The sequence below is a fragment of the Phoca vitulina genome, unplaced genomic scaffold (assembly GCF_004348235.1).
Source record: "Phoca vitulina isolate PV1807 unplaced genomic scaffold, GSC_HSeal_1.0 scaffold92, whole genome shotgun sequence".
Lineage (NCBI taxonomy): Eukaryota > Metazoa > Chordata > Mammalia > Carnivora > Phocidae > Phoca > Phoca vitulina.
Genome location: NW_022589795.1, coordinates 2,955,653 through 2,979,282, shown reverse-complemented (window position 1 = coordinate 2,979,282; position 23,630 = coordinate 2,955,653). Strand labels below are relative to the sequence as shown.

The 23,630-nt window shown below is 49.3% G+C and overlaps 1 long non-coding RNA gene across 1 annotated transcript in view; it reads left to right on the top strand.

Moving 5' to 3' along the window:
• The first annotated feature begins 631 nt into the window (after positions 1-631).
• The window catches only part of LOC116627024, a 28,411-nt gene continuing 5,412 nt past the window's right edge, over positions 632-23,630 (top strand). Inside the window, exons 1-2 of the long non-coding RNA XR_004298394.1 lie at positions 632-1,120; positions 1,666-1,735. This is a non-coding gene — a long non-coding RNA (uncharacterized LOC116627024). The remainder of the gene's footprint in view (positions 1,121-1,665; positions 1,736-23,630) is intronic.

Genomic DNA, 23,630 nt, shown 5'->3' with positions numbered 1-23,630 from the left:
CATCGGGGCGGCCCCGTCCGAGGAGCCGGGCGGCGAGCTGCGGGGTGGGGGGAGGAAGTCAGGCTGCAGGCCGCCGGGGCCAGAGGGCTGGGCCGGGGGCAGGAAGCTGCGGCGCGGGCTCCCCCCTCGGCGATTTTCTAACTTCTGCTGTCGCTCCCCGAGCGCGCAAACCGCATTTCGCCGCCGCCGCTGCGCACCCGGCCCCCGGGGGGCGGGCTGGAGGGAGGGGGCGGGCGCGGGGCGCGGGCCGGGGGTCCGCCGCTGCCATGGCGCGGCGGGGAGGGGGCGGCCGACCCGCTTCACCTGCCGCAGAGGGGGCGGCGGGCGCCGCTTCACCTGCCGGAGCGGGAGGCGACCGAGGCGAGGCAGAGGCGGCGGCGCGCGCGGCGGCGCCTCCGGGTCCTAGAACCGCATGCTCCCGCTCGCTCGGAGCCGGGGATCAGCGGGGTCTGGGTGAGGGGAGGTGGGGAAGGCTGGGGGGGGAGCAGTGTCACCTCCTGGGAGTCGGGAGGGGGAAACCTCCTTGTCGAGAATTGCCAGCAACTGCGAGCGCGGCTTGGAGACCCATGACGGTGCGGCGTTGGGGCGCAAGGACTGGGTCCCCCTCCCGGATTCCCGACTGAGAAGGTGGGAACCCCCTTCCAGGCCCCCCACCCCTTGTTTCTGTCCTCCTCTGTTTAGTCCAGAGAGGAGCTGAGGACCAGAGGGAACCATCTGCAAATGAGAACCCCAAAGCAGGGCGGGGGGCGCAGATTCAGGCCAGCGGAGAGCCCCCCGACCTGTCCCAACCTGGACCAACTCTGCGCGCACGCCGACATCCTCAGGGTCGTAGAATGGGAGCGCCTATGGGAAAAGGCAAGCTGCCAGAATCTGGAGACCACCAAGGCGGTCTCAAGGAGAAGCACGGGGGTTGGGGAACAGAGGATTAAAGCCAGCATATCCAGGCTGAGAAAGGAGCAGGCACAGCAGAGGAGGAAAAAAAAATTATCTCCTTGACGCTGTCACCTCCAGGGACCTAAGGTGGCCGCTCACCTTGGCGAATAATAATCCCTGAAGTCTAGCAATTACAGAAATGCTTCCAGAGGTCTTCTCTCATTCATCCCGACAATGACCAGGGAAGGTAGGTGTTGATATCTTCATTTAGAGATGGGAAAACTGAGGCTCACTGTGGTCAAGTGACTTGCCCAAGGGCACACAACTAATAAGGGGCAGAGAGGACTCTCAAAATCCACACTGTGTTGGGGCTGCTGTCCAAGCCCCCACTGCCCCCCTCATCCAGGGTTGTCCAGAAAGGTGAGCGAGTATTGGGAGGGCTGTAGAACCCCAGGTCTGAGACATAATCTCCAACCTCTCAGTTGCTCCTTTTGTTCCCCATTTAATTTGTAGAGATCCCCAATTATCCCTCCCTGCACTTCCAAGACATTGAGGAGGGAGGGCCCACTAAAGGAGCCCTGGATTTCCTCCAGGTCAGGCCAGAGGCCATAAGTATCCCTTCCCCTTAGAGCCTTCTCTTCCCCCTGCGCCCCCCCCCACACACACACACATCCAGAACCACCGACAGGAGTTAAGCAGGAGCTGGGAAATTTATCTAATTTTAAGGAAGGCCCTGGGATGAAACAGCCCCTTCCCCCAGACCGACCTGATTTAAGCATTTATTTTGCCAAGGTCACCAGCACCTCTGGTGGGTGAGAGAGATGTGGTTCCTGATTTCATGTCCCAGCCAGGGACCCATAAGGTAAGACAAAGCAGGATTTTCCTTGGGAATGCTAAGAAGGTGATCCATTCTGTGCCTATGACCCTTATCTTCAGCTGAAGATGGTCCAGTCTTGTCAGTGGGTTCTTGCCCTTGAGATTAACTAGGACCTCCTTTTTTTTTTTTTCTTTTTAAAGAATTTAGTCCCCGGTCCCCTCGATGGTTGTCTCTTTCCATTTAACAACAACAAACCTTTAATTTACACCAGCTGAATGCCCAGCACTGCACTCACTCCTGGAGAATCTGTGGCAGATGAAAAGAGTCCCCATTATTAGGCTGCTCACCCCTAACAAGGGACAGACTCCAAACACATCTGGGGGAGTGACTGCCACCAGTCAGACTGGTGCCAGGTTTTCATGCTTCCTCTCGCCCAGAACTACTTCTTTGGGTAGGAGAAGGGTGGGAGTTGTGTCCCGCGGCTGAAAATCCGAGCAGGGTGGGGAGCCCCTAATGGAGCAGTTGCCAGCCTGAGCCCTCAACCCCTGGGGATGCTCTGGCCAACCACCGCCACCCAAGGCCTGGTGGAAACAAGGTTGGGCTAAGTAGAACCTCTTATGTGGAAAATGATGAGCTCAGCAAGCCTACACTCTGTCGCGTGCACCCTGACGAGAAATGTGAGGCACAAAATAAGGGAGAGAATTTAATCAATTATTACCTAACAAATTTGGTCGGCTTGGCAGGAAGTGTCTTTCCAATCAGGGTCCACAGAGGAGGAAATCCTAGAAGGGATGCTTGGTGAAGTTTGGAACCAATGCTTTAGTGGGTCTGTGCTTCCCCCTGCTGGGCGCAGGAGGTATGACAGCCAAAACAGGGCGAGGCCTCCAGAGGTGATGGAGATGGAGTCACAGTGTGGGTGACACTGTTGTGGCCTTGTCACCTCATATGGAGGAATTGTGCAGTCCCTGGGGACACTCAGAGCTCAGGTGACTGAGCGGGTCTCCCCAGGAATCTCCCTCCCTCTGCCTGCTCACCATTACTCAGTGGGTACCTCTTAAAATTAAAAAAAAAAATTTTTTTTTAAAGGTAATACATACATGTGCTCGGTTTAAAAGAACAACGGTTTTAATGCATCTTTCCAGAGATGTTTTGGGCATATACAAGCAGTGTGTGTGTGTGTGTGTTTAACGCAGATGGTAGCACACGTTCCACAATTTAGCACCTTGCTATTTTCACTTAATAATGTATCTGCCTCTACAAGATCTACATAGTCCTCCATCGTATGGATGTGTCACAGTCTCTTTCACTCCTCTCCTCCTAGTGGGTATGTAGGTTGTGTCAGTCTTTTGTTGCAACAGACAATGGTGCTTGCAGGAAATATCTGGGTACATCCACTTGTCGGTACTTATGTGCGTATCCATAAGACAAATTTGTAAATATGACAGTGCTGAGTCAAAGGTTATGCACTTTGGGGTAGGTTTTTGGGAATTTGGATAGATTTGGAATTGCCCTCAAAAAGTTCACACCAATTTGCAACCCCTGTAAATGGGATGCCTGTTTTCCCACATCCTCACTCTGTTATATTAAAGGTATTGTAAGGCCTTTGGTGTTTGGTGAGGCCGATTTGAAAGTCTTTGTCACAAGGCAGGTAACGATCTGTCTGTTTCTCCAAGGAAGAAACTATCTCTTCTGTCCCTATATCCGCAGTGCAGGACTTAAATCGTGAATGAAAGGAAACCGGCTTGCGTTTTGGCGGGGATGGAGGGAGGGGGTGGAGGGTTAGAGCTAAGCAGGAAGCCTGTCCTTTTATTTATTTTTTTTTAAGATTTTTTTTTTTAATTTATTCATTCATGAGAGACAGAGAGAGAGAGAGGCAGAGGGAGAAGCAGGCTCCCAAGGAGCAGGGAGCCCGATGTGGGACTCGATCCCAGGACCCTGGGATCATGACCTGAGCCGAAGGCAGACGCTTAGCCATCTGAGCCACCCAGGCGCCCAGGAAGCCTGTCCTTAGGGTTACTCTCTTTTCCAAGCCCTGGTCAAGCCCCTGCCCCAAACCCAATAGACCTCCTGCAGGAGCCTCCCAGATTCTGAGATCTGAGGTTGAAGGCCCAGCATTCCCAAAGCAGCTCTCACTTAGCTCTCCTACATCCCAGGGATGGGTGGCATCATCACTGAACCACCTCGAGACTGGAAATGAGCCAGGTGTCCAGCTATGGGGGATCCGTGAAACCAGCAATCCAATAGAACTTTCTGCAATGATGGAAATGTTCCGTTCTGCCGGTGCTGTCCAACATGATAGCCACCGGCCACAGGTAGCTATACCGAGCTCTTGAAATGTGGCTAGTGCCACCGAGGACATGAATTTCAAATGTGACTCGATTGTAATTAATTTCAATGTAAATAGCCACATGTGGCTACTATGCTGGACAATGAAAGGTTAAATAAACTATAGTACATCTCCACAATGAAAAAATATGCAGGGGCGCCTGGGTGGCTCAGTCGTTGGGCGTCTGCCTTCGGCTCTCGCCGTGATTCCAGGGTCCTGGGATCGAGCCCCGCATCGGGCTCCCCGCTCTGCGGGAAGCCTGCTTCTCCCTCTCCTGCTCCCCCTGCTTGCGTTCCCTCTCTGGCTGTCTCTTTCTGTCGAATAAATAAAAATAAAATCTTAAAAAAAATAAAAAATAGGGGCGCCTGGGTGGCTCAGTCGTTGGGCGTCTGCCTTCGGCTCTCGCCGTGATCCCGGGGTCCTGGGATCGAGCCCCGCATCGGGCTCCCCGCTCTGCGGGAAGCCTGCTTCTCCCTCTCCTGCTCCCCCTGCTTGCATTCCCTCTCTGGCTGCCTCTTTCTGTCGAATAAATAAAAATAAAATCTTAAAAAAAATAAAAAATAGGGGCGCCTGGGTGGCTCAGTCGTTAAGCGTCTGCCTTCAGCTCAGGTCATGATCTCAGGGTCCTGGGATCGAGCTCCGCGGGAAGCCTGCTTCTCCCTCTCCCACTCCCCCTGCTTGTGTTCCCTCTCTCGCTGTGTCTCTCTCTGTCAAATAAATAAAATCTTAAAAAATAAAATAAAATAAAAAAGAAAAAATAAATTAAAAAAAAGAAAAAATATGCAGCTGTAAAAAAATAAAAAAGAACCTGTCAGATATTGATATGGAAAGATCTCCAGGATATATTTGGAGGCAAAAATGCCGTGCAAAACAGTATATATGTTATGTTACCTTTTGTGTAAGAAAGGGAGGTGGATATAGGAATAAATGTATTTGCTTGAATATATGTCAGCAACGTAACAAAAGTAGTCGCCTATAAGGTGCAGGGAAACAGGGTGGACAAGGCAGAGGTGGAAGCAAGATTTCTCGATGCATTCCTTTCTAAACTGTTTTGATTTTTGAACCATATGTATTTATTCCCTCTTCGGAAAGTGAAGGTAAAATGAAGGCAAGTTGCTTGCTAACCAAGGAGAGCCGCTCTATCCCTCTTGTTGGCACCTTGTGGTGAATGAGGAAACCCCACTGTCCTGTCTATGTGACCTACCAGAGGACAGCCCAGGGGAGGGGGAGGGGCAACCCCTCACGGGCCGTACCCCACGTGACTCACGTGCCCACACCCAGGAGTGCGTCAGAATCAGAATCTCAGCAGATGTGCCTTTTATGGTCCACCAGGTAACTCTCCAGCACTGAACTATCCTTGTCAACGTCTCCCAGGGAAGAGAGGATAAGCCCTAGTACCAGACCCTTGTCCCTGCCCTATAGACAGCCAGGCCTAAAGACTGGAAAGAAGCCAGGTGATCACAGGTGAAATGGTCCCAGAAGTCTTCCGAGCATCGAGGACACCATAGCAGGGACTTTCTGTGTGTCATTCGGAGCTGGATGGCAGCCCTGCAAGGCAGGCCCTATTGCTGTGCCCTCTGAGCTCGGTGTCCTCTGAAATGACTGATTTATCCAAGGCCACCCAGCTGATAAACGTCAGAGCTAGGATCTGAATCCAGTCCTAAAACCCCGGAGCCTCAGTTTTCTCATTATGAAAAAATGGTGATAGGATGTCATAGAATTGTTTTTTGTTTTTTTTTTTTTAAGATTTGATTTATTTATTTGACAGAGAGAGAGAGCTCACACAAGCAGGGCAAGCAGCAGGCAGAGGGAGAGGGAGAAGCCGGCTCCCCACGGAGCAGGAAGTCTGATGTAGGGCTCTATCGATGGGAGGACCCCGGGATCATGACCTGAGCCAAAGGCAGATGCTTAACGGACTGAGCCACCCAGCCGCCCCTCATAGAATTGTTTTAAATAGTAAATAAAATTTCAAGTTAAGAGCTAAAAGAGACTTTCATTTCCAGCAATACGGTGGTCTATAGGTCCAGAGAAACCCTTCTGGTACAAAACAACTAGAAATGCTAAATAAAAGATAAAGTGTGTGCGTGCGCGCACGCACACGTGATATTTTCAATGCAAGGCCAAGCTTGCAAGAAAAGAAAATCCCCAAAGGCACAAATCCAAAATGGAACAAGATAAAACCTGGGGCCTCGTAAGGTAGGAGGTTGGAGCAGACACAATCCGCCCCTCTCAAAAGTCAAGGGTGCCCAAAAGGTAACATCCTTGGATAAACATGAAAGAAATAAACCCTCCCTGCTGAGAGAGACAATAGGATACTTGCCCGCCTCAATTTATCAAGAATGTATAACCATTCTACAGTTATACGTACCTAATAGCATAGCTTCAAAATCATAAACAGAAATAGTGGGAAACATAGACAAGTCCACCAATATAAAGGAAGATTTAAATCACCTCCCTCTGGAATTGGTAGTTTAAGCAGACCAAAAAAAAAAAAAAAAAAAAAATCAGTAAGTGTGTAGAAGATTTGAACAGTACAACTGACAAGCTTAATTTAATTGAATACTTTGATTTCTCCAGTCAACAACCGGCAAACACACTCTTGCTTTCAGGCACATATTTACAAAAGTGACCACATATTAGATCACAAGGCAAGTCCTGACCAATTCAAAACAATCAAACATTACTCATTATCTGACAGCAATATAATTAAATTAGAAATCAATAATCAAGGGGCGCCTGGCTGGCTCAGTTGGAAGAGCATGTGACTCTTGATCTCGAGGGTTGCGAGTTTGAGCCCCACGTTGGGTGTAGAGATTACTTAAAAATAAAATCTTAAAAAAAAAAAAATCAATAATCAAAAGACAGCATAAAAAGAAAAGACAACCCCGTGCATTTCAAAATGTCAAAATGCACTTCTGAATAATTCATGAGTTGAAATTAGAAAATATTTGGAATAGAATATCAAAAATATTATGTAGAAAATCCTTGGCACAGAGGGCCCTATAAAATGGCAGGAGGATGATGATAAAGACGCAACAGTATTATGTGGAGTGAGAGGTGTCTAATGAGAGAAACGTGGCAGTAGTTAGTTCTGCGGTCAAAGGAGGGGTGAAGATTGAAGGACTTGGAGGTAAACACTGAGTCTGGGAAGAGGGGACCCAAAGGATGAGTTACAAACAACAACCCTGCGAGTGAAGGATTATTCTGGTCCTGTTTCCCTCATGAGGCCCCTGAGGCTGCCACCAGTGGGACAACTCAAATCATTCAGTTACAAAATGGCACAGCCAGGGGCGCCTGGGTGGCTCAGTTGGTTGGGCGGCTGCCTTCGGCTCAGGTCATGATCCTGGAGTCCCGGGATCGAGTCCCGCATCGGGCTCCCTGCTCAGCGGGGAGTCTGCTTCTCCCTCTGACCCTCCCCCCTCTCATGCTCTCTCTCTCATTCTCTCTCTCAAATAAATAAATAAAATCTAAAAAAAAAAAAGAAAGAAAGAAAATGGCACAGCCAGGATTTAAACCCACGTTGGCCCTCTCACTTTTCATGCTGCCCCTGAGGGAGGGAGGTGGGGACAAGCCTTTCGGTTAACACCGAACAGTCTGCCAAGAAGGTATTGGGTCCCCTCTCAAGCTTTGGAGTGTCTGTCTGATCTGAGAGGCCACAAACCACAGCTGTCACCTTCATTGGTCAGTCTGTCTGTCTGTCTCAGCCAGCTCTGCTAGCCCACCCAAAGTGACAAATGTGGTCTTTCGTTTTTGAAGCCCACACAAACTAGGGCAGATGAGGCCCCAGCCAGCCACCAGCCATGTGGAAGGTGGCACACCGGGGCCCAGAGCTGCTGAGCTAAGAGGGAGGGTGGGCTGAGGGAGCCACTGGGAGCACCCAGGCCCATCAGGGCTAGGGGGCACCTACAATGGGGCACGGAGCCAGGACCTGGCACACAGTAAGTGTTGACTAAAGCGGCATTCATGGAAGACCTGATGAATACCAGGCATCGGGCCTGTGAGAGGGTCTCCTTTACTTTGATCGTCATGGTAACACACTGTAGTTGGTGTTATTAGACCCATCTTTTTTTTTTTTTTTACAGAAGGGGAGACCAGGGCTCAGAGAGTGACTTGTCCAAGGTCAAGAAAATGGCAGAGCAGAGACAGGAACCCCAGGTCTGGGGGCCTAGCTCCCCTGGCCGTTTTCCCTGTAGCAGAGACAACCCCCTCTCGAAGACCCCCTCCTAGCCAGCCAGCTGACCCACCGGCCACTGTAATGAAAGCCAAGACCTTGGGCAAGCTGCTGAACCTCTTTACTCATTATCCAATGATGATTTATGGTGGGCCAACAGTGTACCAGGCACCAGAATTAGTAGAATAGAATTCTCCAATTCGATTAGATTGGAATTAGACCCAGGCCTGCCTGGGAAGAGCTGACAGCCTACAGTGGGGGGCATGAGGGGAGGTTCTGTGTGCCAGAGGGTTAGTTAGTGAAGAAACTAACCTTAAAACCACTTCTGAGGGCCGTCTGGGTGGCTCATTCGGTTAAGCATCTGACTCTTGATTTCCACTCCAGTCATGATCTCAGGGTCATGATCTCAGGGTCATGATCTCAAGGTCGTGGGATGGAGTCCCCCCGCCTTAAGCCCCACAAGTGCTGCATCAGGCTCCCTGCTCAGCGGGGAGTATGCTTCTCCCTCTCCCTCTGCCCCTCCCAACCCCCATGCACACGCTTTCTCTCTCTAAAGATTTATTTACTCATTTATTGGAAAGAGAGAGAGCATGAGCTGGGGGAGGAGCAGTGGGAAAGGGAGAAGCAGACTCCCTGCTCAGCAGGGAGCCCAATTCAGGGCTCTATCCCAGAACCCTAAGATCATGACCTGAGCTGAAGGCAGACACTTAACAGACTGGGCCACCCAGGTGCCCCAATAAATAAATAAATCTTAAGAAACAAACAAACAAAAAAACCCCACTCCTGAAATTTGTGGGTCAAGGGCCAGAAATCAACTAGAGCCCACTTACAATTCATCTAAATATTTAAAAGTTATAAACCAAGCCAACACAAATAAATAAATCTTATCTTCTTACCCTAGTAAGAAGAACATACCCGAGGACCCAAAAACCCAGGTTCAAATAAAAAATTCTAGGACTGGGGCGCCTGGCTGGCTCAGTCAGTGGAGCATGTGACTCTTGATCTGGGGGTCATGAGTTCGAGTCCTGTGTTGGGGATGGGCCTACTTTAAAAAAAAACATTCTAGGACTATGCACTGGAACGTGACAGTTCAGGGAGAGTGCCCCCTTCCCTTCCCACCCCAGGCTCTGTCCTGCATGAAAAGAGCTATAGTCACACGCGCGTGCGCACACGCACACACACACACACACACACACGGCCACGTATCCAAGCCCCACCCACACCCCCTTAAACAGCACCCTTACCCACCTATACACACCAACTGAACGGTCTGCCCTTAGAAGGATAAGCCTGAGTCATAGTCTGTGCAAGCCCTGCAAACAGGGCTTGGGGCACTCTGGGCAGGGAACCCCAAGACTCCGGGTAACTAAGGCATGGTCAAGTTCTGTGCTCTCTCAAAATGGTAGCCTCTAGCCACATACGACTACTTAAATTTTTATTTAAATTATTTAAAATTAAAATTTTAGGGGCGCCTGGGTGGCTCAGTCGTTGGGCGTCTGCCTTTGGCTCAGGTCATGATCCCAGGGTCCTGGAATCGAGCCCCACATCGGGCTCCCTGCTCAGCGGGAAGCCTGCTTCTCCCTCTCCCACTCCCCTTGCTTGTGTTCCCTCTCTCTCTGTCAAATAAATAAATAAAATCTTTTAAAAAATTAAATAAAATTTTAAAAGTCAGTTCCAGGATGCCTGGGTGGCTCAGTCAGTTGGGTCCTGGGATCAAGTCCCACATCGGGCTCCTGGCTCAGCAGGGAGCCTGCTTCTCCCTCTGCCTGCTGCTCCCCCTGCTTGTGCTCTCTCTGACAAATAAATAAATAATCCTAAAAAAAGATAAAAAGTCAGTTCCTAAGTCACAGTGAGCCACATTCCAAGTGCTCAATAGCCACATGTCGCTAGTGGCTACCATACTGGACAGTGCAGACAGAGAACATTTCCATTATCACAAAAAATGCCACTGGACAGCGCTGGTCTAGAAGGTGAAGCAGTGCTCCCAGTGGGCTCCTCACCTTCTGGGGGGGTGGATACATCTGGAGGAGGCCAGAGCTGGACCCCTCTTTCCCAGATGTAAAGGGAGAACTGCCAGAGGATGTCAGGAAGTCTTCACAGAGAGGGTGACATTAGAGCATTTGACCAAATTAGTGGGAGGGGATAGAAAAAGGGTGGTGAATGGCCATCCAGATAGAGAAAGCATGTGCAAAAGTCCAGTGGCAATGATCTGTTGGGAGAAACACAACAGATTGGGTATGACTGGAATGCAGGGCGTGGACCTAGAAGGGGGAGGATGGGAGTCTGGAAGGATCCCCCGCCAAGCCTCTCAAGGTGCGGGGGCCAAGCTGATGTTATGAGACTCAAGCCTGGTAGTTGATGGGATCAGGTGGAGCCGGAGAGACAGGACTAGCTGGGCACATCAGAAAGAGATGGTAAAACTGAAGACCAGTTGCAGACTTAAACAAAACAACAGACCGGGAGAGAGAGAAGCAGAGGAGAGGGAAGGGAGATATCTTTTAGAGGAAAGATATGGCTTTGATGTAAGGGTGAAAAATAGCTCATGCTTGGAGCGCAGGTGACAGAGAGCAGGTGACCAGTCACAATAGGCACAAGGACAACGTTACAGATTAGAAGAGAAGTAAACAGTTCCATTTGGGATTCTTAGAAGCTGAAAGGCATCCACAGGGCCAGTCCAGACAGGAGAGTGGAGATTCAGGGCTGCACTACTAAGTGGGTGAAGAAGAAATGGATGTGGAAGCCACTAGAAGGCTGAGCTCTGGGGCACCTGGGTGGCTTAGTGGGTTAGGCGTCTGACTCTTGATCTCAGCTCAGGTCTTGATCTCAGGGTCGTGAGTTCAAGCCCCTCCACGCTGGGTGTGGAGCCTACTTTAAAAAAAAAAAGGAGAAGAAGAAGAAGAAGAAGAAGAAGAAGAAGGCTGAGCTCTCCCACGGAGGTAAACAAGTCTGGAGACCCATCTGTGGATCAAAACTGGGAGGATGCCTCCACTGAGGTTTCAGGAGGCCACAAGAAAAACCAGGACGTGCAGATTTCCCCAGATAAACCGCCTCCTGGAGGGCCAACTCCCAGAACACCCAGCAGGCACCAGCTAGCATTCTGTCATTTGCTGGTAAGGGAGGCTGGGTGGAGACTGAGGAAGCTCAGCTCTGGGAGGTTTCAGGGAGGAAGGAGAATGAGTCCCAGCTCTGGGAGGCAGTCAAGAGGGTAAGGACAATAAGATGTTGGACAAGTAGGATGTTCCTAGTGGCCTTCAAAAAGAATAATGCTTTCAACAGGAGCTGCTGAATTTCAAAGGCAAAGTTTGGAGGCAGGAGGGAGAGAAGAGGAGAAAAAGGGGCAGAGCCTAAGCCTATCATCAACAGAAAGAAAACACACATATAATTAATAGTGTCATTCTTAACCTGTGTTGAAAATCTGATTGGAGTTTTTACAGATAACTCCAGGGGTTAGTCCTTAGAGATTCAGGAGTTCCATAAACCCCTTAAGGTGGAGACCCTCATCCCCAAGAACATAATATTGCTTGTGTAGTATTTCCAACAAGGATGTGTGGCCTGAATCTACACATAAGGAAACACCAGACAAACCCAAACTGAGGAGCACTCAATTAAAAGAAAGGGGGAGGGGGGAAGCTCTACTCTGAAAAATTGTGAAAGATGGAAAAAAGATAAGGAATTTCTCCAGATTGAAGAAGTTTAAAGAAATGTAATATGTGATCCTAGTCTGGATCCTACACTAAATGCTCTAAGGGACCCTTATTGACTCAACTGATCACATTGGAATATGGCCAGTAGATTAGTTACAAGTATTATATCAATGTTAAATTTCCCAAAGTTGAAAAGTCTACTGTGGTTGTGCAAGAGAATGCCCTTGTTCTTAGGAAATAGCCACTGAAGTACTTGTGAGCAAATGAGCATAATGGTGGCCACTCTCAGTTCAGGAGGGAAAAAAAATACACACACACACACACACAGAGTGACAGGGGAAGAAAATAGGACGAAATTTTAACAACTGGTGATGGTATATGGATATTTTGGTATATGGTATATTTTAGCAACTGGGTAAGTGGTATATGGAGGATCTTTGTATAGTTCTTGCAACTCTCCTGTAAGCTTGAGATTTTTCCAAATAAAAAGTTTAAAAAAAAAAAAGAAAGAAAGAAAACCTCTACCCAGACCAGGCGCTCTGAAGTTAGAGCCATTTATCCTGCTCTTCCCCAGCGCTGGCCCTGGATTGGCCCAGGGCAGACCCTCGGTCGGGGTCCTGAGTCTACAGGGCAGAATAAGGGGCACAGGTGGTGACTGGAAGGGCCGAGGCCGCCGCTTGGGGACATTCCTCGCCCCCGACATTTTCTGACCTGACAGCTGAGGCAGCCGCGGCCCCAAGCCCGAGTGACTCACCCGCTGGACTCCCGGGGCGGAGGGGGGAGCCCCGCCCCGCACGGAGGGCCCCGGCCAGCAGGTGCCGCTGTTGAGCCAGCTCCGGCAGACCCTGCAGAGGCTCAGCCGGGACCCGGAGATGGTGAGCCCACGGGGTGTCTGGATTCCAGAGCTCGGCCCACCGGGGTCTGTAAGCAGCCTCGCTCGTCCTTGCCGGGGTCTAACTTCCCACTCCCAGGCTTCAGCGTCCCCGCACCCCCTCCCCCACCGTGGATGCCCCAGAACGACTCCCTAGGATGACGCCTGGTGGAGGAAGGGAGGGGATAAGCAGGAAGAGGCTTCAGTCCTTGGCCCTAGAGTCTTGAGTAGCAAATTAATCTTCCCTTTTCTCTGCCCCATCTTTTCTTCTTCCTACCCCTTCCCCCCACCCCATTCACTCCCTCCTCCTCCTCTTTTCCCTCCTCTCCCTCCTCCTTCCCCTCTTCCCCCTCCTCCTCCTCTTCTTCCTCCTCCTCCTCCTCCTCCCACACTTGAGAAGCCCCAGGCTTTCAAAACAAACACACCCCTCCCTGACCCATCCCCAGCTTGCCTGGGCCTTTCTCAAGAAGTTGTTGCTCTTAGACTCCAGTTCCTTCTGCTGGTCTGGGAATCTGGATGGAGATAGATAGGGAGGGGGTAACAGGGTGCTGAGGAGGGTAGGGAGAGGCCCTGTGGTGTTTTTTCTTCCTGGGTAGAAAGGAGTTGCTGTCCCACTGCCTGGCTGGCTCAGTTGGAGGAGACTGCGACTCTTGATCTCGGGGTCTTGAGTTGAAGCCCCACATGGGATGTAGAGATTACTAAAATAAATTTAAAAACAGGGAAGAAAGGAAGGAAGAGAGGGAAGGAGGGAGGGAGGGAGGGAGGAAAGATGGAAGGAAGGGAGGGAGGGAGGAAGGAAGGAAGGAAGGAGCTGCTCTCACACAGCCCCCCTACAGTAGAGTGGGATGTGCTGGGGGGGGGGGGGGGGGGAGTCTTCCCTGCCTGGGATGGTGGAGCTGCGGGCCCTTTACTCCAGCTCTCTCCTGGCCTTCCCAGACTCAGGATGAAAGGGGCCTACAGAGGTCATTTTGTCCATCCCCCTGGTTCCAGGAAGGACCATAACTGTGTGAAACTCTCCCAATCCTCCATGTTCACTAACTTCTTCAACAACCCTCCACTGAACACCAGCTTTGTGCAAGGTACCAGGAGCTTTCCCTGATGCCAGCACCTTAAATCCTCACTAGGACCACTGGAGATGGGCACTGTTCGTCTGAGCTGACCTGTCCAATAATCCAGTTCAATGCAGTGCCCCACTGTGGCTCCTTCTGACTCACCCAGTGGGACCGACCTCCTTTAGCTCTGGGGCCGCCACTGTACCTCGCACAGTGTAGTTATAGCATGTGCCTCACCAGCTTCCAGGGATGTGTTTTTGTGGGTCCCCCCACCCCTACCAGACAGGACTCCAGACCACAGCGGCCAGAGACAGTGAAGCCTGGGGGCCCCTGCTCTAGCCCCCGCTGGGCAGCCTTGAGGAAGTTTCTTAACTTCTTCAAGATCAGTTTTCTAATCTGTAAAACAGAGTTAATGGCAATACCTTCCTCATGGGTGGGATCTGATGGGAAAATAAGAAGAGGTCTATAAAGTGCCTAGTAGAGGTTTAACTTTAAAAAGAGAAGCCCTGGGGCACCTGGGTGGCCCATTCGGTTGAGCATCTGGCTCTTGATTTCAGCTCAGGTCATGATCTCAGGGTCATGGGATCGAGCCCCACATCGGGCTCTGTGCTCAGCAGGGAGTCTGCTTGAAATTCTCTCTCTCCCCCTCCCTCTGCCCCCCACTGCACTCTCTCTCTCCATCAAATAATAAATAAATAAACCTTTTAGAAAGAAAGAAAGAAAGCCCATCCCCACCAGAATGGATGATGGATGTGGAGCAAAGGAACTCTCATAGTCAATTGGTAGAAAAGCTTAGCAGTTCCTGTTACAGCTGAATATATGTGTTCACTACCACCTGACAGTTTCACTCCCAGATATATGACCAAGAAGAACGTGGGCACGTGTACACCAAAAGACACGGAAAATAATTTTCATAGCAGCACTAATCATGATAACCCCAAACTGGAAACAACCCAAATGTCCAGTAGCAACAGCACAATGAATTAATGCACTTTAGTAAATTCATGCAATGGAATACTATATAGCGATGGAAAATAACGAGCTGCTCCTACTCATAACAACACAGATACACCTCAGAGACATAATGTTGAGGGAAAGAAATCAAGCAAAAGAGAGGTACACATAGCGCCTTTATTTTCATACAAAGTGCCAACCAACCAACTGATCTATGTTAGAAGTCAGGATAGAGGGTACTCTTGGTGATTAAAAATGAGGCTTAGGGAGTTCTGGAAGCTGATAGTGTTCTGGTTCTTTTTTTTTTTTTTTTAATTTTTTTTTTTTTACGATTTTATTTATTTGAGAGAGAGAATGAGAGAGAGAGAGAGAGCACATGAGAGGGGGGAGGGTCAGAGGGAGAAGCAGACTCTCTGCTGAGCAGGGAGCCCGATGCGGGACTTGATCCTGGGACTCCAGGATCATGACCTGAGCCAAAAGCAGTCGCTCAACCAACTGAGCCACCCAGGCGCCCTGATAGTGTTCTCGTTCTTTGTTGGGTGTGGTTACACAGATGTTTCGACTTTGTAAAAATTTATTAGGCTGTACACTTATGATTTATGCACTTGTATTAAATGTTATACTTCAATAAAAGGTTTACACTAATGTAAAAAAAGACAAATGAATTGAGTGACTTGTGTCACATAAATCTTAAAGTGTTTTTGACTAAAAAGCAAGTGATTAAAATATTTGGGTTGTATGATTCATAGAAATTTTATTTATTTTTTTTTAAATGTTTTTAGGGGGGCACCTGGGTGTCTCAGTTGGTTAAGTGTCTCCTTCAGCTCAGGTCATGATCTTAGGGTCCTGGGATGGAGCCCTGAGCTGGGCTCCCTGCTCAGCAGGGGTCTGCTTCTCCCTCTCCCTCTGCCCCTTCCCCCCACCGCTCGTGCTCTCTCTCTTATTCTCTCTCTCTCTCAAATAAACAAATAAAATCTTTTCTAAAAAATAAATAAATGTTTTTAAGTTATCCTTATGCCCAACATGGGGTTCAAATTCACGACCCCAAGATCAAGAGTCATACACTCCATCGACTAAGCCAGCTAGATGCCCCCACAGAAATTTTAAAAGTGCCAACCACTACAGGGGTGCCTGGCTGACTCAGTTGTAGAGCATGCAACTCTTGATCTCAAGGTTGTGAGTTCGAGCCCCACATTGGGTGTAGAGATTACTAAAAAAAATAATAATAATAAACTTACCGAACAAAACTACTTAACCACTACATATTATTTAAGCATACATCCCTAGGGAGTACAAATAGCAGACATACAGGGGGATGATAAATACCAAATGCAGAACAGAGGTACCATTTTAGTGGGAGAGAGGGGACTGAGATAAGCACGAGGGACATCACATGTTTTTCTAGTTTTCTTAAACCAGGTGGTTCTTATCACAGCTATTCATTTTATTATTCTTATTACTTTATACTTTTCCGATTGCCTGACGTATTTATAGTTAAAAATACTTCTCAGGGCGCCTGGGTGGCTGAGTCAGTTAAGCATCCGACTCTTGATTTCAGCTCAGGTCTCGACCTCAGGGTAATGACATCGAGCGTGGAACCTGCTTGGGGTTCTCTCTCTCCCTCTCTCTCTCTTTAAAAAATAAATAAATAAAAAATAATAAAAAATCAATATACTCCTCAGTGTTTACAAAAAAAAGCAGGAGAAGGAAGAAATTATGTCTGATTTATCTTTGTCTTTCCAGCGCCAGCCTAGTGCCTGGTGCTCAATAAATGTTTGGTGAAGGTCACTGAGCCTGTAGAAGCCTCAGAGCCGGGGTTCATATCAAGTCTTCCCACACCAAATCCCAAGCCCAGGGCCCAACCCCGCCCCACCCCTCCCCACCCTGCCACAAGCTGGGGGGCACCTGTGGAGGGGCAGCAACAAAGGAGCCCCCAGCCTTACTCAGCACTCTGTGTATCCGAACTGAATTACAGGGAACAGAGAAGCAAGGCACAAAACGACTTCATTAATCGGCGCTGTGCAAATTCAGAATCCGGTAGCCTGAATTTCTATGAATCACCCTGCCAAAATCCTTTCATAACCTGCTCTTTACCTGAAACCTTTTAAGACGTATCTGTATGATAGCTTGATGCTTTCGTCTTTTTTATATTAGCACACTTGTCCTCTCCGTGGGACAGAAAAGGGGGCTTTGTAAGCCAAGTTTTGGTTAAAACAGGATTGAGGAGCACATCTGGCTGGGGCGAGAGAATAAACAAACAGCCTTCAGCACATGAATTCTTTGCAAGCAAAGAGATGCCACTAACTGCAGATGCATTCTGTTTGTTAGGCCCTGTGTGGAATGCAGCCTCTGAGAACAGCACTTCTCACCACTCAAAACCCATCCAAGCATGCCCAGCCCCGAAAGGGGCTTCTAGGAATGCAAACGATGGGCTGCCGGGGTAGCAGTAAGCCGACTTAACAGCATAGTGAGCACACGGGCAGGGGCTTGAAGGCTTGGAGGGTTGTTTTTAAGGAAGAGAAATAGGTCCAATCCTACGGGAGGCTGATTATTCACTTCCCTCCAACCAGAGCGAATAGTTTAAAGGGTTTCAAATGACGCTGATGTGGCTGAAGCTGCCAGAAGCCCATCCAGTCATCCGTGGCATCATCACACACCTGTCTACACAGCAGATCTTCACCCTTACTGATCGGCATTAAGAAGCAAGGTCTCTGCTTGCCAGCACGGGTGAAGGCAGTGAGGTCCTGCACTTTACGTAGGAAAATGATGATTCTCTTCAAAAACATTCCCATTCCGACTGTCTTCTTGCCACCAGCAGCTCCCCACCCCCACAAGGCAGGCTGAAATCAATTCAACAGCTATTCATTCACTCACTGAACCAATTTAATATTTGATTAAAAAAAAATTGTGCCAGCCATTGTGTCAGATGCTGGGGTGGCAAAGATGATTAATAGGGTCCCTACCCTTAGGATCTCAGAGTCATGCTAACAAATAATTAGGATTCCGTGTGATTAGGGCAATGATAGAAGGAAATTCAAAAGGGAGGTCCCCAAGGAGGGCAGGGATGGCTGCTTATCTACCTCCCCAAGCTCCCCACCCCTCCTCCCCAACTTGCCAGCCAAGCCCAGCATCCAGTTCCTGAACTCATTCCTCTGAGTCCCTGCCCTGCTGTTCTCTCTGCTACTGATGTCCTTTCCCACCCGCAGCTGACTCTAGCCCCCTGCTTCTCCCCCAAGATTCAGCTCCAAAGGATAAGCCCCAAATTCAGGTGGGTGCTTCATCTGGAAGAATTCCATCAGGGAGGAAAACCCTGGGGATCATTTTTAATGTTGCATTTCCTGAGCAGGGCGGGGGGGTTCCTTCTCTCATTCTATATGCCTTTCTGTGTCTGAATTATTTCGGCATAATATATTTGCAAAAGAGATCCAGTTCAAGCTACACCTCCACCTTTAATCCCCACCTCCTGCTACGGCTCCTTGTCAAGAATCAAGCTCAAAAATTCCTTACTGTCAGTCAAAAGCAACTCTGTGTTTCTAAAGATGCATGGAAATGATTGTCACCAATCTAGGATCCTGGGTGCACCCCCGAATGCAATTGGGGAGTGGTAAGACGCTAGGGCCTCAACAGTAATAGCAATGTTGCTATTTCTTAAACTGGGTGGTGGGTACATGGGTGTTTGTTTTATGTCTAAAATATTGTATGTAGGGGCTCCTGGGTGGCTCAGTCCGTTGAGCGTCTGCCTTCAGCTCAGGTCATGATCCCAGGGTCCTGGGATCGAGCCCCGCATCAGGCTCCCTGCTCCTCGGGAAGCCTGCTTCTCCCTCTCCCACTCCCCCTGCTTGTGTTCCTTCTCTCGCTGTGTCTCTCTCTGTCGAATAAATAAATAAAATCTTTAAAAATAAATAAAATAAAATAAAATATTGTATGTAATAAATAAAACATTTGAAAAAGCAACTTTGTCCAGAGTGAGAGGGAACAGGAGGGAAGAGGAAGAGAGAAGGAGCTTCAGAGAAGTTAGATAATGAAGAGCAAAGAGGTGGCTCTCTGCTAGGCAGGAAGGGAACACGAGTAATCAGGCTTGACTTGCTGGCATAGAGCCGAGAGCAGCAAAAAAGGTATAAGGCCGGGGCGCCTGGGTGGCTCAGTCGTTAAGTGTCTGCCTTCGGCTCAGGTCATGATCCCAGGGTCCTGGGTTTGAGCCCCACATCGGGCTCCCTGCTCAGCAGGAAGCCTGCTTCTCCCTCTCCCACTCCCCCTGCTTGTGTTCCCTCTCTCGCTATGTCTCTCTCTGTGAAATAAATAAAATCTTTAAAAAAAAAAAAAAGGTATAAGGCCATATCTCACTGTAGAGAACCATATGGTGGTGGCGGAGAGCATGGAAGCAGAAGCTGGACCATCTAGGTTCAAATCCCAGTACAATCTCTTATTAGCCTCATGGCATTGGCAACTTACTTCAATTCCCTCATCCTGAAAAATGTTTGTGGGGATCAAATGAGTTGAAGTGTGTGAGGTCACACTGGTTGGTATCCAGCAAGTGCTGAATTTGATTGTTAACTTGTGTTATTACTTGTTAGTCATGTGACCCTGAACAAGTCACCTCAGTTCTCCAAGACTCGGTCTCCCCATCCGTGAAATGGGAATCTCATGATATCGCCCAAATAAACTCATGTGAAAGAAAGTGGCTTGAACACTCCAGAGTGATTTGTGAACAAGAGTTAGAATTAAGGGGCGCCTGGGTGACTCAGTCAGTTAAGGGTCCGACTCAATTTCTGCTCCAGTCATGATCTCAGGGTGGTGGGATCCAGCCCCGTGTGGGGCTCCATGCTCAGCCAGGAATCTGCTGGAAATTCTCTCTCCCTCTGCCCCTCCCCCCGCTCTCTCTCTCTTTCTCTCTCTCAAATAAATAAATAAATCTTTTTTTTTTTTTTAAGGGTTAGAATTAAATAAGAAGCTATAGGTGGGGAGATCACCCAGCTGGCTCAGTCAGTGTAATGCACAGGACTCTTTTTTTTTTTTTTTTAAGATTTTATTTATTTATTTGACACAGAGAGAGAGAGAGCTAGTGAGAGAGAGAAAGAACAAGCAGGGGGAGCGGCAGGCAGAGGAAGAGGAAGAAGCAGGCTCCCTGCCCGATGCAGGGCTCGATCCCAGGACCCTGGGATCATGACCCGAGCCAAAGGCAGATGCTTAACCGACTGAGCCACCCAGGCGGCCCCTGCACAGGACTCTTGATCTCCGGGTTGTGAGTTCAAGCCCCACATTGGGTGTGGAGCCTACTTTAAAAAAAAGAGGGGGGGAAGAAGAAGCTATAGGTAAAACAAGAAAGGCTAAGGTACATGAGGACGGAGATTATGTCTATCCAGCTTGCTGTGACATCCCCGGTGCCTGGCACAGTGCTGGGCACAGCATGGACCCCCAGAGTTAGGGACTGAATTGAGTCCCCCCACCCACAAAAAAGACATGTTGAAATCCTGATCCCCAATACCTTAGAATGTAACCTCTTTTGGAACTAGGGTCTTTACATAGGTAATCAGGTTGAAAGGAGGTAATTAGGGTGTCCTTATATTTTAGTTTATATGCTGCTGAAGCGAGCACTAGGGTGTCCTCATACAGAGGGGAAATTTGGGACACAGACAGACACACAGAGATTAGAGTGATGCGGCTGCAAACCAAGACTACAGACTGCCATGCCAGCAAGCCACCAGAAGCTAAGGAGAGGCAAGGAAGGCTTCTGGCCCTGAAGGTTTCGGAGGGAGCACGGCCCTGCCCACACCGCGATTCCAGTCTTCTAGAGTCCAGAACCATGAGAAAATACATTTCCGTTGCTCCAAATCAGTGCATGGTGCTCTGTTCCCGAGGCCCTCGAAGACCAAACACGCGGTGAGTATCTGTCAGATGAACAAATACTGCTGTTGGTGCTTCTGGGGAGACCCACCATCCCTTTGCCGGCAGAGAAGGGTGTGGTGTCCAGGCAGGCGATGGAGAAGTCACCTGTCCCTTCTGTGTGTGGCTGGGGAGCAGCTGTGGGCAGACTAAGGCAGGTTCTGAACCCGGGGCAGAGTCTGTGCTCTTCATTTCCACCCCGAAGAAGCCCAGCTGGCTCTAGGGAACCCTCCCGGCCCAAGCCTCCAAGTGGCCTCGTCCCGCCCTCCCTCCACTCTGGGTGAGCAAGAAGAGATGGGGTGAGGGATAATCAAAAAGGCACTAGAAAGGGAAGCGAGGATAGCATTTGATTCTGAAACTCCCGGCAAACGCACAGGGCACTGGTTCACAGATGGATGCCAGTAGCAGGAGGCCTGGGGAAAGCCCCGGTCCGGAGGCCCCCCTGCCCAGATGGGGCAGAAGTCATCATCATCACACACACTGTGGGTGGTTTTGCTGCTGCGGCCATGAGGCAACAGATCTTTGCTAGGCAAAATTTCAAAATCTGACTGCTGGAGGGGCCCTCAGCATGTTTTCTGCTCTTACCTCATAAGCCCTGGCCCATCCATGGAGGCCAGGAATCTCTGGAGAGATTGATGGAAATGCATCCTTCCTCTTTTTTTTCTTTTTTTAAGACTTATTTATTTTTTTGAGAGAGAGCACGTGTGGGAGGGCCCAAGAGAAGAAGAGACAATCTCAAGTGGACTCCGTGCTGAGCGTGGATCCTGACACAGGGCTCCAACTCACAACCTTGACCTTGAGATCACGACCCTGAGATCACGACCTGAGCCAAAACCAAGAGTTGGACGTTTAACCCACTGCGTCACCCAGGCGCCCCATACCTCCTTCCTCTTTAATCTGAGCTCTGGCCACCCCCATGCCTTCCAAAGCTCCCCAAACACCCTGACTCCTTGTCTGGCATCTGCATACTGGAAGTCATGACATCTAGGAGTCCTCCTAGGGATGTGGGCAAGTGAGAGGCAACCCACACATGGGACGTGTGGTCACAGACAGCTGGGCAGAGAGAACATTTAGAGTTCTTAGAACTGTAGTTCTCAGCCCTGGCTGCACAGAGAACCGCCCCCCCGCCGCCCGGAAAGCCTTAAAAACTCTGATGCCTGGACGGCATCCCCAGACGGATTATAAACTCTGATGCCCGGATGGCATGCCCAGACGGATTATATCAGAATTCCCGGGGGCTGGCACCCAGACTCCGGAACTTTAAAATGTTTTCCCAGGTGATTCCGATAGGCAGTCAAGTTGAGGAGCAATACTTTGTTGGACAAAGGAGCTCTGCAAGGAGAGGGAAGCTGGACTCCAGCTGGATGGGAAGCAGCAGGGAAGCGATCATCTCAAAAGGCTTCTTGAAAAGAAGAATGGTGGTTGCCAGGGGCTGGGGGTGGGTGGGGTGGGTAGTTATTGTTGAGTGGATACAGAGTCGCAGTTTGGGCACATGAAAAGAAAGAAGTTCTGGAAATGGATGGTGGGTTATGGTTGCAAAACAACGTTAATGTACTAAATGCCACTGAACTACACCCTTAAAATAGTTAAAGAATACAAGAGACAGAATCACAGATTTAGAAAGGTATTTAATCCAGCCTCAGGATCGGTGTTGAATTAGGTGACATCTAGAAATCTCTTGAAGATACGTACATGTATGTCGATATCTGCATATCTATCTGTATCTTTGTAGGTAGTTGGATGATAGGTAGATAGATAGAGACACACTTTGGGGGAAAAAAAAGATATGCTTTGGGGAGGGGATCTGGACAAGCTGCTTTTTTTTTTTTTTTTAAGATTTCATTTGGGGCGCCTGGGTGGCTCAGTCGTTAAGCGTCTGCCTTCAGCTCGGGTCATGGTCCCAGGGTCCTGGGATCGAGCCAGAGTCCTGGGATCGAGCCCCGCATTGGGCTCCCTGCTCAGCGGGAAGCCTGCTTCTCCCTCTCCCACTCCCCCTGCTTGTGTTCCCTCTCTCACTGTGTCTCTCTCTGTCAAATAAATAAAGAGACACAGCGAGAGAGGGAACACAAGCAGGGGGAGTGGGAGAGGGAGAAACTGGCTTTCCACCGCCTAGTAGGGAGCCCTATGCGGGGCTCAATCCCAGGACCCTGAGATCATGACCTGAGCCTTAATGACTGAGCCACCCAGGCGCCCCCAGGACAAGCTGCTTTTAAATGTACTCTAGAAAAAAAAAAAAAAAAATCTAAGGATATCCAGGGATCTTTAGTAAAAAGAGGGTAATGAGAGAGAACAGAGCTATCAGATATTAAAGCATATTATGCAGCAAAATAATTTTTTTAAAGATTTTATTTATTTATTTGAGAGAGAGAGAGAATGAGCAGTGGGGAGGGGCAGAGGGAGAAGGATAGAAGCAGACTCCCCACTGAGCAGGGAGCCCAATGGGATGCCATCCCAGCACCTGGAGATCATGACCTGAGCCGAAGGCAGACGCTTAACCAACTGAGCGACCCAGGTGCCCCTCAGCATAATAATTTTTTAAGTGTGATTGGTTTATCAGTAAATGAGATGGAGGGGTGCATGGGTGGCTCAGTGGGTCCAACGTCCGACTCTTGATTTCAGCTCAGGTCATGATCTCAGGGTCCTGAATCAAGCCTGAGCTGGGCTCCGAGCTCAGCAGAGAGTCAGTTGGGGATTCTCTCTCTCTCCCTCTCCCTCTGCCCCTCCCCTCCCAGCGCCGGCGCATGCGTTCTCTCTCTCTCTCTCTCTCTCTCTCTCTCTAACAAATAGATAAATCTTTTTTAAAAATGAGATGGAGAACTAGTAGAATAGAAAATTCACAAACGCACATGTGAAAGTAGTTTACAATAAACGTGGAATTTCAAATGGTGGTGAAAAAAAATGTTCAAGGGTGTTAGGACCACACTTGCGTAGCCATTTGTGGGGGAAAGGGGAAGGCCCCCAGCACCTGGAGCCTGGGGGGAGGGGGGAGGAGAGGCAGCTGAAGAGCGCTGCCCGGGGAGGTCAGGAAGCTAGAGTTGT